Below are 13,552 nucleotides of genomic sequence, written 5' to 3'. Positions count from 1 at the left end.
AACTCCATCATAAATTGAATAAGACATCAATGAGCTTCCTAAAAAAAAAAAATCTCTGGGACCAGATGGATTTAATAAGTGAATTCTGCCAAACATTTAAGGAACAATTAATCCTAATACTATTAAATAATAAATGAATAAAATTAAATAAAGAAATAAAAATTAAATAATAAACTATTTGAAAAAAATAGGTGGGAAAAGAGGTGTTACTAAATTCCTGTTATGACACAAATACATTTTTAATATCTAAATGAGGTAGAACAATAATAGAGAAATGAACTACAGACTAATTTCCTTAATGAACATAAATGCAAAAATTTTAAGTAAAATATAAGCAAGGAGATTTCAACAATATATCACAAAGATCATATTTTATGACCAGTTGGGAGTTATACTAGGAAATCAAAGGTGACTCAATATTAGGAAAACTATCAGCATAATTGGCCATATCAGTAACAATAACAAACTAATATGATTATGCCTCTAGATGTAAAAAAGGCATTTGACAAAATACAATACTGATTACTATTTTAAACACAAAAAAGCATATAAATCAATGGAGCCTTTCTTAAAATGATAGGTAATATCTATCTAAAATCAAGAGCAAGGATTATCTGCAATGGGATAAGCAAGAAACCTTCCCAATAAGATCAGGAATGATCAAGGATGTCCATTATTACAACTATTATTTAATATTTTACTTGAAATGCTAGTTGTAGCAACAAGACAAGGAAAAGAAATTGGAGGAATAAAAATAGGGAATGAGAAAACAAAGCTATCATTCTTTGCAGTTGATGTGATAGTATACTTAGAGAACTCTAGAGAACCAACTTAAAAAAACTAACTGAAAGAATTAACAACTTTAGCAAAGTTGCAGAATATAAAATAAATTCACATAAGTCATCAGCATTTCTATATACTACCAACAAAACATAGCAGCAAGATAGAAAGAGAAATTTCACTCAAAATAAATGAAGACAATATGAACTACTTGGGAGTCTACCTGCCAATACAAGCCCAGGGATTATGTGAACATGATTTCATAATACTTTACACACAAAGATAGATCTAAATAATTAGAGAAATATTCATTGCTCGTGAGTAGGTTGAGCCAATATAACTGAAATGGCAATTCTACTTAAGTTAATTTACTATTAAATGCCATACCAATCAAATTAACAAAGAATTATTTTATAGAGTTGGAAAAAATGGTAACAAAATATATCTAGAACAACAAAGGGTCAAGAATATCAAAGGAAACAATGAAAACAATATGAAGGAAAACAGTCTATTAGTTCCAGATTTCAAGCTATATTGCAAAGCAGTAATTATGAAAACAATCTGGTATTGTCTAAGAAATAGTGGTGGATCAGTGCAATAGTTAAGGTACACAATATGTAATAGTAAAAGAATGGCACAATCTATAGTTTGATAAACCCCAAAATTCAAGCTTTAGGGGTAAGACCTCAACACTTGACAAAAATGCTAGAAAAACTGGAAAACAGTTTGGCAGAAACTGGACGTAGACCATATGTCTCACCAATATACCAAAGTAAGGTCAAAATGGATAAATGACTTATGTATGAAGGGTGTTATCACAAGTAAATTAAGGGAGCATGGAAAAATGTACCTGTCAGGTCTATGGATAAGGGAAAAGTTTGTGACCAAACAGGAGATGAGGGGATTATGGGAAACAAAGTAGACCATTTTGATTACATGAAATTCAAAAAAAAGTTTCTGCACAAACAAAACTAATAGCCAAAATTAACAGGAAAACAGAAAGGTGGGGGAAATGTTTTGCAGCAAGTTTCCCTTATAAAAGCTTCAGTTTTCAGAATTGAGACCAATTTATGAAAATAAGATCCATTTCCCACTTGACAAATGATTCAAGGATAAGAACAGAAAGTTTCAAAAGAAAAAAAAATCAAAGCTATTAATAGTCACATGAAAAAATACCCTAAATAATTACTGATTAGTAAAATGCAAATTAAAACAACTGTGAGATTCCACCTTACACCTGCCAGATTGGCTAACATGTCAGAAAAAGAAAGTGACAAATGGTGGAGGGGATTGCAACAATAGAGACACAAATGCACTGTTAGTGGAGTTGTGAATCACTCTGGTGAAAGGTTTGGATATATGCCCAAAGGACTATAAAAATACGCATACCTTTTAACCCAGCAATATCACTACTAGGTCTGTATCCTAAAGATGTTTTTTTAAAAAAGGACCTATATGTGTAAAAATATTTATACAGGGATTTTGTGCTGGCAAAAACTGGAAATTGAGGAGATATCCATCAATTGAAGAATGGCTAAACAACTTGTAGTATATGATTGAAATGGAATACCATTGTGCTATAAGAAATGAGGAGCAAGATTGTTTCAGAAAAATCTGGGAAGACAGAGGAATTAACGCAAAGTAAAATGAGTAGAATCAGAAGAATATTGTGTACAATATTGTAATGATGATCTACTGTGACTTAGCTGCTCTGATCAAGATTGTGACCCAAGACAATTCCAAAGGACCCATAAAGAGAAATGCTATCCACCTCCAGAGAGAGAACTGATGAACTCAAAATGTATGACTAATATGGAAATGTTTTGATGACCTCACATGTGTAATTGAAATCAAATCATTTGCCTTCTCAAGGAGAGGGAGGGGCATTAGGGAAAAAATAATTTGAGACTCAAAATTTTTTTTAATGATTGTTATAATTTTTTTACATGCCATTGAGAAATATTTAACAAAATAAATAAATTAATTGTAAAAAATATGCCTGGTTAAACATTAAGAAAAGTTTTTAAAATATCAAACTTTGAATTATATGACTTTTCTGTACAGAAGGAAAAAAACCCCCTCAAACTGGAAGTATAGGTTTGGGGGCAATAATTCAATGTCTACCTATAATCTCTTGTTGTTTGAGTGTGAAACAATTACATAGAGGAAACAGTTCAGAGTAAATGTAATTTATCTCCACATGGTATGCTTAAAATCACTAAATTAGTTTCTATAAATGGCAGGGGAACTTTCTAACCCCAACTTTAAAAACAAAGCATGAGAAGAAATCCAACAGCCTCTCACTGGGGGAGAAGGAAGCAATAGTTGCCTGGATTGGTAGTTCAGCTTACAGATTTGGGGCACTTTGGGGATGTGGGAACAACAATAATAATAATGATTTATAAATGCATTGGCTGATTTTTATTTGATATAGAACAAAGGAATAAGTCTTTTCAAAGTAGGTAAACTCTAGTGATAAAACACAAACCGAGATAAGCATTATTTACAGTACTACATGGGAAGAAGGTAATTAAATAAATATGTATTTATTGGAATCACAGGAACAGAAAAAAAACTAAAAACCATTTTAGAGGGCATGTTCCTATCAATAAACTTGGTTTGTATACAACCAGAGCATTAGGAAGTGGACCAAATATTTTATTATGTTGCAAATATTTTGTTTACTTCCATGTGTACATTTCCCTACCACCAGAATGTAAGCTCCTTGAGGGAAGGGATTGATTAGTTTCAGTCTTTGCATCTCTAGTGTTTTTCTCAGTCCTTGACTAATAGTAGGTGCTTCATAAAGGTTTGTTGATTGATTGCAATACTAAATGTAAAGTCTAAGCAAGATTTCTGTTTTATTGTAAAAAGAAAAATGTGGATATCAATAAGTATTCTATATCTTAGGGGCAGTGGGGTGGCCCAGTGAATAGAGTGCTGGGCCTGGAATCAGGAAGACACTTCTCTTTATTCCTGAGCTCCTGAGGCCCAAGATACTTACTATCTGTGTGACTCCAGTGAAATCACTTGACCTTGTTTGGCTCAGTTTTCTCTTCTATAAAATGAGCTGGAGAAGGAAAAGGCAAACCACTCAGATATCTTTGCAAAGAAAACCCCAAGTGAGGTCATGAAGAATCAGGCACAATTGAAAAAAAAATTGAACAAAATCCTTTTATGATTTTTAAAATATTTATATGTTCCATAACCACTATGCCCATCATTCACTGTTATTTGATAAATATGTCTTTCCATGACAGCAGTCTTAATCAATGACCTAGAAAATTACAGAATTTCAGAGATGGAATGAAATAAGGTCTCACTTTGACCATCCTCTATTTTACAAGTGAGGAAATTAAGGACTAGAGGGGTAAAGTGACTTGCCCAAGTTGGCATTAAAATGAGAACCCAGGTCTCCAGACTCTCAGAAGAATATTCTTTCCACTATATCATATTGCCACTTTGCTTGTGACAGTGATAGGTACATACAAACTTAAAAGGTCCATAAAAACTAGGGAGTAGGGGCAGCTAGGTGGCCAAGCAGATAGAGTGCCAGTCCTGGAATCAGGAGGACCTGAGTTCAAATCTAGCCTCAGACACAATTTACTAGCTGTGTGACCCTGGGCAAGTCACTTAACCCCAATTGCCTCCCCTCCTCCCCTCTCCCTCCCCAAAAAAACAACCTAGGAAGTAGGTGATTAGAGATTTCTTCTTTCTAGTTTTGTTACAAGGATTAAACTAAAAAACAAAATTGTTTTTTCAGATGATTTGACTGAATCTTTTTTTTTTTTAATTTTTGGCTAAGCAATGGGGTTAAGTGACTTACCCAGGGTCATACAGCTAGTAAATATTATGTGTCTGAGGCTGGATTTGAACTCAGGGCCTCCTGAATCCAGGGCCGTTGCTCTATCCACTGCACCACCTAGCTGCCCCTTGATTGAATCTTTAAAAAACCTTAAAGAGGCAAACAAAATTAATTGCTTAAATTAATAACTACAGTCAAGTTGCAGAATAGAAAATACATCCACTGAAATCATTATTATTTCTATATAATACCAGAGACTCAGCAAGAAAAGATAAAGATAAATTTAAAATAACTAGAGAATATGTATTATACATTAAAATCTACATATCAAGAAATACACAAGAACTATAGAAATTCAGCTATAAACCACTGTTTATAGAAATAAAGGTAGGCCTGATTAATTGGAAAATTATTAATTGTTCATGGATAGGCTGAGCTATATTAATGCTGTATCAGCTAATTTACTTAATCAATGTCATACTAATTAGATTATCAAAGGATTAGTTTATACAATTAGTAAAAATAACAAAATTCCTGTGGAAATACAAGAAGTCAAGACCCTCAAATGAAACTATTTTTTAAGAGGAAAAGGAGGTCTAATATTGGTAGATCTCCCAGCAGTAATTCTCCAAACAATTTAGTATTGGTTAAAAGATAGATCAATTGGTAGAACTGATTAGGTAAATATTACTTTGAATTTTGAAAATTGCCGACTAAAGATATTGGGATCAAATCTTTGATATTTTGAAGTGGCTTCAAGTCTACCTGTAGGAGTTTGACTGAAACAGAGGAAGTAACAAAATACATTCTCTCATGTTTAATTCAAATTTTCTCAACAGAACCTTAAACTTAACTATTTTTACAATTGCAGAACTTGATGGGTCCATGCTATTGCCCTCAAATAGATTATCTGCCTTCCTAACTGTATGTATTAAGGCATATGTCTAGAGAAAAGCAGCATTTTTGTTGGACCCAAAAGCACCCATGTTAATAAGGAAGAAATCTTTCATTAAATAAACCCATTATTTATATGGTAATAAGTCAGTTTAAATAGGCTTAATTTATGACCTCATTATCATTGCCAGCATTAGGAGGTGAGGGAAAACCATGTCTCATCTGATACTTCTAAAAACAACAATCAATACTGTAATTTTTTTTTAAATTTATGCAATCCCTTCCTTTTATAGGATATTGTAACCAACAGTTCAGGTATTATTGAGCAAAGTAGCTCAACTGATAGAAAGGGTAGAAAATAAACACAAGAATTAATGTGTCACAAGTGTTAAGATGGCTTGACGTTTGTTATCTAAGCCTTATCTAACTTTTTAAAGCTTTATAAATTTCTTTAGCTCCAGTCGAAAGAATATGAAGACACAATTTGTGTCTCCTGAGAAAGTGCTTTATTAGAGGTTTGTTATTAAGGTTAGTGCCATTCTTCTTACTGAGTCCTTTTCATTCTTCCCTGTCTCCCCATCGTCCCACTACAGACTGCATGGTTCATTCCTTTAAATGGTAGCTCAGAATGTAATATAAATCAGTTTATCTGTATCTGGAGATAAAAACCAATTATAAAACTACATAAAATAAATAAACAAGGTTTTAAAAGAGCAAGAAGTTCCTGAGGATAAGTGATGCCAGTCTATTAGGCATCAATGAGGCAAGAGAGGAAGAGTTAGTGGAGAGTGAATAAATGCACTAGATCTCAAGGCAGGCATAGTCAGATAAACAGAAAACAAAATTTATATGTCCAGGCAGATTACTGATTAAGTGGGTCAGTGAGCCAGATAGGGTTCTAACTGCTCATGATTATGTTCAGTTTGAGGTAGCAGAACCCAGGGGTGCATCTATACCTACAGACTATTATCCTCAAGATGCTCGAAAGTTCCCCAACTTCCCCTGTCCCTCATGGGTTCTCCTTCCCATGGTCCCCCACGTTTTTCTTTCAACTGGAAAAACTGTGCTTCCCACAAACTTCCTTGCCAAAAAAAGCTTAAAAATTATGAGGCAGACAATCATACTACCAGAGTCTCTGGTCCTATGCTTATTTCCATTTTGTGGTTTATTTAGAATACAATTTATTTCCAAATATGGTAAAACTTTACTAATTTGCAGCAACTGGTAGTAATCTGAATTTGTGAAATGTGAATTATAGATATTTTTAGAAAGAAATACAGATCTATTTATTTAAATTTTTATATCATTTTGAATTATATAAAGTGTTCTGTTAAGGTAAAATCCTTAAAAGGCCCCAAGATATATGTAGATGTAATTAGCTTGTCAATTATTCTATGTATACTGGCTGGAAACTCTATAACTCTGAGTCCCCCTGTTAGCTATCCCAGGTTCAAAGCGCTTTGCGAGTCAAAATTCTCTCCAGATCATAGCTCACAAATTTCCACCAATGTATTTACTTTTATTAGAGGCAGCTGGTAGTGCAATAAAATGGATAATAATAGTGCCTACCTTGTGGGGTTGTTGTGAGGATCAAATGAAAGTATTATTTGTAAAAGCACTTAGCCAGGTGCCTAGCACATATTAGGTGCTGTATAAATGCTTATTCCCTTCCTTTCCCCTTCCTAACCTTTTACTAGCCAGTCAGAGGATACATTAAGTTTACATAAAAGTCACTTAGTGACAAAAGACCATTTCCTCTGAAAATACTGATCTTGTTCTCCTATAAATATATACAGCTTCAGTGGGAAGAACCAACTTACATAACAATCACAGGTGGGATATCTGCATGTAGGGAACACAGAAAGGCAAGGTACTTTCATGAAGGGCATGCACACAGGTACAAAGTGACTAGTTTGTATACATGGAGAGGCAACTCAAGCCTGGTGCAAAGCTGTCAGTGTCTTCTGGTGGTACTACACTGCTCTTTATGGGATGAGCTTGTCATAAATCCCTGCTCTCTATTGAGAGAGTAGTAAAACATACTATTAGCTGCATTCTACTGGACATTTCCCCTGCTCCCTGCTGAATGTTGTTTCTTTGTACCATCTTTTTTCAAGGTCACCAAAATCCCTTTTTAACATTCACTAGGGATGGTTTGCTCAGTAAACATTTTCACTATAAGGAAAGTTATGTTACTAGGTCTTTCACCTGCCTCCGCCATTGACTGGGAAACATTTTGGTTAAAAAGCCTCTCCAATGAAGAGAAAGGCTATACTTTTTTCACATTCTTTTTTTCTTTTATTGTGTCTCATGTATAAAGTTAAGTTCAGGTGCTACCTTCAAAGCCATCTGCTATTCTGTCCAAAGGCAACCCATTCAATAAATGGCCATGGGAACTCTCTTCAGGTCTCCTCACTCAGGTTTCTCAGAAATGATTATGATGCTCTTTTTTCTTTCAGAATCTCAGAATTTCAGAGTTGTAAGGAATCACAGTGGCCATCTGGAGCACTCTATACCTAGAAAAGACTCTAAAATACAAAACACCAAACAAGTGGTCATCTAGTATCTGTTTCAGGATCTCCAATGAAGGAAAATCCACAAACTGTCAAGTCTGTTCATTCTGCTAATGAGTTGGTTTAATAGTTAAGATTTTTTTTTCCCTGAAAGGAAGCCTAAAGTTTCCTCTTTCAACTCCTATCTTTGTAGCTTTCCTTTTTCTTCTTTCTTTGGCCAAATAAAATAAGTGTAATCATTCTTTCACATGATCACACATCAAATACTTGAATTCCATCATAATGTCCCTTTGAGTCATCTGTTCTCCATTATAAACATCTCTTGTTTCTTCAACCAAATGGACTCAAGCCCCATCACGACACTATTCATCTTCCTCTGGATATATTTGAACTTATCAATGTTCTTCCTAAACTGCAGTTTCCAGAACAGAAAACAATATTCCAGATGAATTTGAACATGGCACAGTACAGAAAAGCTATCACCTCAGAATTCCTGGAAGCTATGCCTTGCTTAATGCAGTCCAAGATTATATTAGCTGTTTTTGGTAGCCAGATCATACTGTTGACTCAGAATGAGCTTGAAGTTAACTTAAAACTTCACCCCATTTTCAGGCAAACATCTAACTATGCTGACCACACTTTGTACATGTGAAGTATTTTTTTTTAAATCCAAGAGTAATACTATAATTTATGTCTATTACATTTTATCTATTTTTGGATACAGGTGAATACTCTAACCTGACATCATCTAGTTTGTTAGTATCCCTCACAGTTTTGTGCCATTTGCAAATTGAATAAGCACATCATCTACATTTTTATCTAAATCACACCCATACCCCCCCCCACACACACACACAGGCCAAGTGCACAACTCTGGGACACTCAACTTACCAAATTCCTGTCTTCTTGATCCTCTCCTCTCCCATATTCTCAATACACAGCTCCCTCAATTATCTCCTCTCTAATATTCACCCTCTCCAAGCAACTAATTCCTTCCTCACTGCCTTCAGGCATTTTCATGTTTTCCCTATCCTTAAAAAGCCTTTACTAGACAATACCATTCCTCAAGCTATTATTCTATATATGTCCTCAATTTCTCAGCCAAACTCACAGAAAATAAATCCATCTACATTCATTGCTTTCAAGTCTTTTTCTCTCATTTCTCAATTATTTGTCAATTTAGATTCTGGTCTCATCACTCACTCAAAACCACTTTTTTCTAAACCTACCAATGATTTCTTAATTGGCAAATCAGGTAGTCTTTTCTTGGTACTCATTTTTCTTATTCTCTCTGCTACACTTCACACTGCTGACTACTCTCTCCTTTGGTATACTCTGTCTTCTCTGGGTTTTCATGGCAATTCGCTTTTGATTCTTTTTCAACTCATCCAACGGTTTTGAATATACACACACACACACACACACACACACACACACACTCATATATATATATATATATATATATATATATATATATATATATATATATATATATATATATATATAGATATAGATATAGATATAGATATCTCCCTAATTATGTTGTTTTCTCTCCTGGGCTCTGTTCTCAACTTTCTGTGTCATCTCTCTCTTGGTAACCTCATCAGCTCTCACAGCTGATGGTCTTAATGACTATTTCATTTCTATGAAATCACTTAGAGATCTCTGTATCCACTCTTAATCTCCCTCCTGAGCTCTAGTCTGGAATGACCAACTGCTGATTTTACATTTCAGAATGGATCACTAGAAGACAATTCAAACTCAACATGTTCAAAACAGAACTCAAAGTACTTCTCCTCAAACTTTCCAAATTTCATTATTTCTGTCAATGGTCCCACCACTTTTCCAGTTTCCCAAGTTCATTACCTTGGCCTTATGCTTGACTCCTCATTCTCTGGGATTGAGTTTCTGGGATTGAGTTGAGTTGAAATCTGAATTTTTTTTGTTTTTGTTTTTTTGGTGAGACAATCGGGGTTAAGTGACTTGCCCAGGGTCACACAGCTAGTATCAAGTGTCTGAGGCCAGATTTGAACTCAGGTCCTCCTGACTCCAGGGCCCATGCTCTATCTACTGTGCCACTTAGCTACCCCCATTGACTCCTCATTCTCCTTCCTTCCACAAATCCAATCAGTTGGGAAAGCTTGTTTTTACCTCCACAATATCCCTTCTCTCTACTCACATAGCCACCACCTTAGCTCAGGTCCTCATCACCCTTACCAAGATTATTTTAACAAAATTTTAATTGATCTCCATCTCTCAAGTCTCTCCTCACTTCAATCTGCCTTCCACCCAAAAGTCAAAACATTTTTCCACAATTGCAAATTTGACCATGTAACTGTCCTACTCATCACACTTCTTTAGTTCTCTTTGTCTCTATAATCAAAGATAAACTTTTCTGTTTAGCTTTTAAAACTATTTGCATTCTGTCCCCAACCTATCTTTTCAGCCTCATTATATATCCTTGTTCTGGCCTTTGTTTTTATCCTTAGTGCTTAGAAGAGCGTCTGGCATGTATTAAGTACTCAATAAACACTTTCTGACCAACTGATATTATTTCTCTTTCTGCACCCTGAGATCTGATCAGATTGGCTATCTTTTTATATCTGATTCATGATACTCCATTTATTGTCTTGCATTTGCATTGGCCCCTACTCCCTTTCCTAGTACATATCTATTTTTATATATTTATGTACCTTTTGATTCTTGAGAACAAGGGTTGTTTTACTATTTCTACTTATATCCCTAGCACCCAGCACAGTGTATGACATTTAGAAGATGCTTCATAAATAATTATTGTTTGATTGAAATAGACATCAAACCATTGACAACTATTTTTAATGTCTGCCCATTCAACTAGTTCAGTTTAACTATACTAATCTATAGATCAAAACTCTCCACAATAAAGTTTATCGTATATGTGCTAAATTATATCTCTTGAATTCCCAGATTTCACCATTTGTAATCCATTCAAAAAGGAGCGCAAAGTTTGGCTGGCATGACCTAATATTAATAAAAACATACTGACTCTATGTGATCACTGCTTCTGTTTTAAAATGTTTATTAGCCATCCCTTTAATAATCTGTTCTAGAATTATGCTGGTAATAATAATTATGCTTATTGGCCTATAGTTTGTAGATTCTCTTCATTCAGTACACCAAAATATTAGTAAAGCTAGTTTAATATCACCTTTTAGATTTTGTGATCTAATAATTAATTTTCTCTACCATTGTTTCATGAGAGTCTCTCATTTCAACTGTAATTGAACTTACAGGAAAGACACCTCTTGCATGTTTGTTTTGAAGTCTTTTCATACCCCTCCAAATCAGCAAATATTGTCAAATCTCTACTTCCTCAAACAGAAAAGGAGCTGAGTGATAAAGCTCCAATATGCAAATGGTGTGAATTCTCATTAATTCAGGACTTCCTTTGATGAAGATTACAACCCATTAGCATCTTCCCATCTTGTATCACACTGGTCCCTACCTTCCCAGAAGTTTGCCATATGAGTTCCATACAACTTGCTAGAGGGAGGCCTTCCTTTTATTTCTTCCAATAGTGCAAAGGTACTAGTAGAGCACTTTAACTGTCCATGTGTGATATTATGATGGGGGAACCCTTCTCCCTCCAACACACATCAAAGATGAATCAATTAGAACAATCACACCCCAGCTAAAAACAATATAGCTCGATGACCAAAACCTCTCACCTGGAAGCTTAGGGCTTACAATCATTGGATAGGAGGATTTTCCCTTTGGATACCTTTCTGCATGTATAACTGAAGTAGGTAAGTCAAGTTGCAAGCAGTCATCGACAACAGGATTCTTCCTCTCAGTCACTCATTCTAGAGCCCTTTATATTTATCTTGGCTTGTCCAAGCAATTCAGCTCTTGTTGGTACTTCCCCAGGAATAATCTAGCAGATTAAGAAGCATCTATAAGATAAATGACTTTTTACTTTTGTACTATGTAAATAGATAGGATTGAAAAAGCTAAGTACTTTTGCTCAACACCCCCTACAACAGCATGTCATTATAGGATGATCTTCCCCATGTCTTTCCTCAAATGTACAGCTATGTCTTTAGAGTGCTTGCAAACCATGCATTTTCCTTACATTCTTAATTGGCTGATTTTTTTAAATATGAAAAAGAAAACTAAATTAACTCAGTGACTGGCATACACTTGGCACTTAATAAATGTTTGTTCATTTGAATGTAATTGAGCCTGTCCCTGTTTCAGTTAACACATTTCCTAAATTAGCAAAATTCTGGATTAATAAAATTTCATTGTAGTGAAGTTCATTTGCCAAAATTATTAACTGTCTACTATTTTTCAGTCATTGGGAAATTGGTATCTTACACCTGGATGCCTAGAGAAGCAGTGTGGTACATGGAGTGTTTAGAATGTTGGATTTGGAGTAAGGAAGACAAGTTCAAATCTTTCCTCTGAGATCTACAAGCAGTGTGATCACTATGAAATCACTGAATCTTGTAAGTATTAGGTCTTGAAATAGTAACACTTTGGAGTTGTCTGCCCATGTCTTTGGCACCATGTCAGTTCCTGGCAGCAGCAGTAGCTCCTGCCATTCAGCTTATAGATGTTTCTCCATCTGCTAGATTGTTCCTGGGGAAGTACTAACAGGAATTGAATTGCTAGGACAAGCCAAGATAAATAAAAGGGGCTCTAGAATGAGTGACTGAGAGGAAGAATCCTGTTATCTATGATTGATTACAACTTGACTTACAGAGGCACTCTGCCCTTACCTACTCAGTTATACATTCAGAAAGCTGTCCAAATGGAAAACACTCCTATCCAATGACTGTAAGATCTAAGCTTCCAGGTGAGAAGTTTTATTTAGTGAAAACATTGCATTTAGGTGGGGTATGGTCTTCAAATGGATTCATCTTTCATTTCAAAATGTAAGAAGTGATCAAAAAATACTCAGTATTTGCTTCCTTCCAAACTGGGGATGTTTGTGAAGCACTGTTGGTTAATCTAAAGAGAAAACTCTTGAGTGGGAAGGTACATAGCCCTCTTGTAGCTAATTAGTTCTAAAGCACCTCCTTAGGGAGCCCTTCTCTCAGTCCTCCTCCTTAGGCCATGCTTAGCCAGAATTCCAGGTAAGAGCATGGAAACTTGGGGAGGATTTACTTCTGGGCACATGTAATGTACTTCAAAACTTGTGTTAAAAATCCTTTGATTACATCCTATTGGCAATGATGACTCAGGAGTCTATATAGTGTCCTTACATTGACAAAGATTTTAAATTGACTACTTATCTTTGGAAATACTAATGTGGTGTTCTCCACCCCTGAGGCCTGGCTTCTCTGGCAACTTTTGAATGAGAAAAATAACCTTTCACTCAAGCCTTCTGGGCCTCTACACTTGGTGCCTTTATTTCTTTTATGTTTTTCTTTCCCGATCATAGGTGAATGAATATTCTAAAATTCCCAATTCCCGGGTGATTAGTGAGACAGAAATCAATTAAAGCTAAGTAAAATTCCTACCAATGACCACAGTCCTGAAGTTGGTGGAAGAATTACTTGTGTGTGGAGTAATCTTC

The sequence above is a fragment of the Phascolarctos cinereus genome, unplaced genomic scaffold, assembly GCF_003287225.1.
Source record: "Phascolarctos cinereus isolate Bilbo 61053 unplaced genomic scaffold, phaCin_HiC Scaffold_4;HRSCAF=312, whole genome shotgun sequence".
Classification (NCBI taxonomy): Eukaryota; Metazoa; Chordata; class Mammalia; order Diprotodontia; family Phascolarctidae; genus Phascolarctos; species Phascolarctos cinereus.
The sequence above is the reverse complement of the archived record's forward strand: the minus strand, read 5'-3'. Positions refer to the sequence as shown.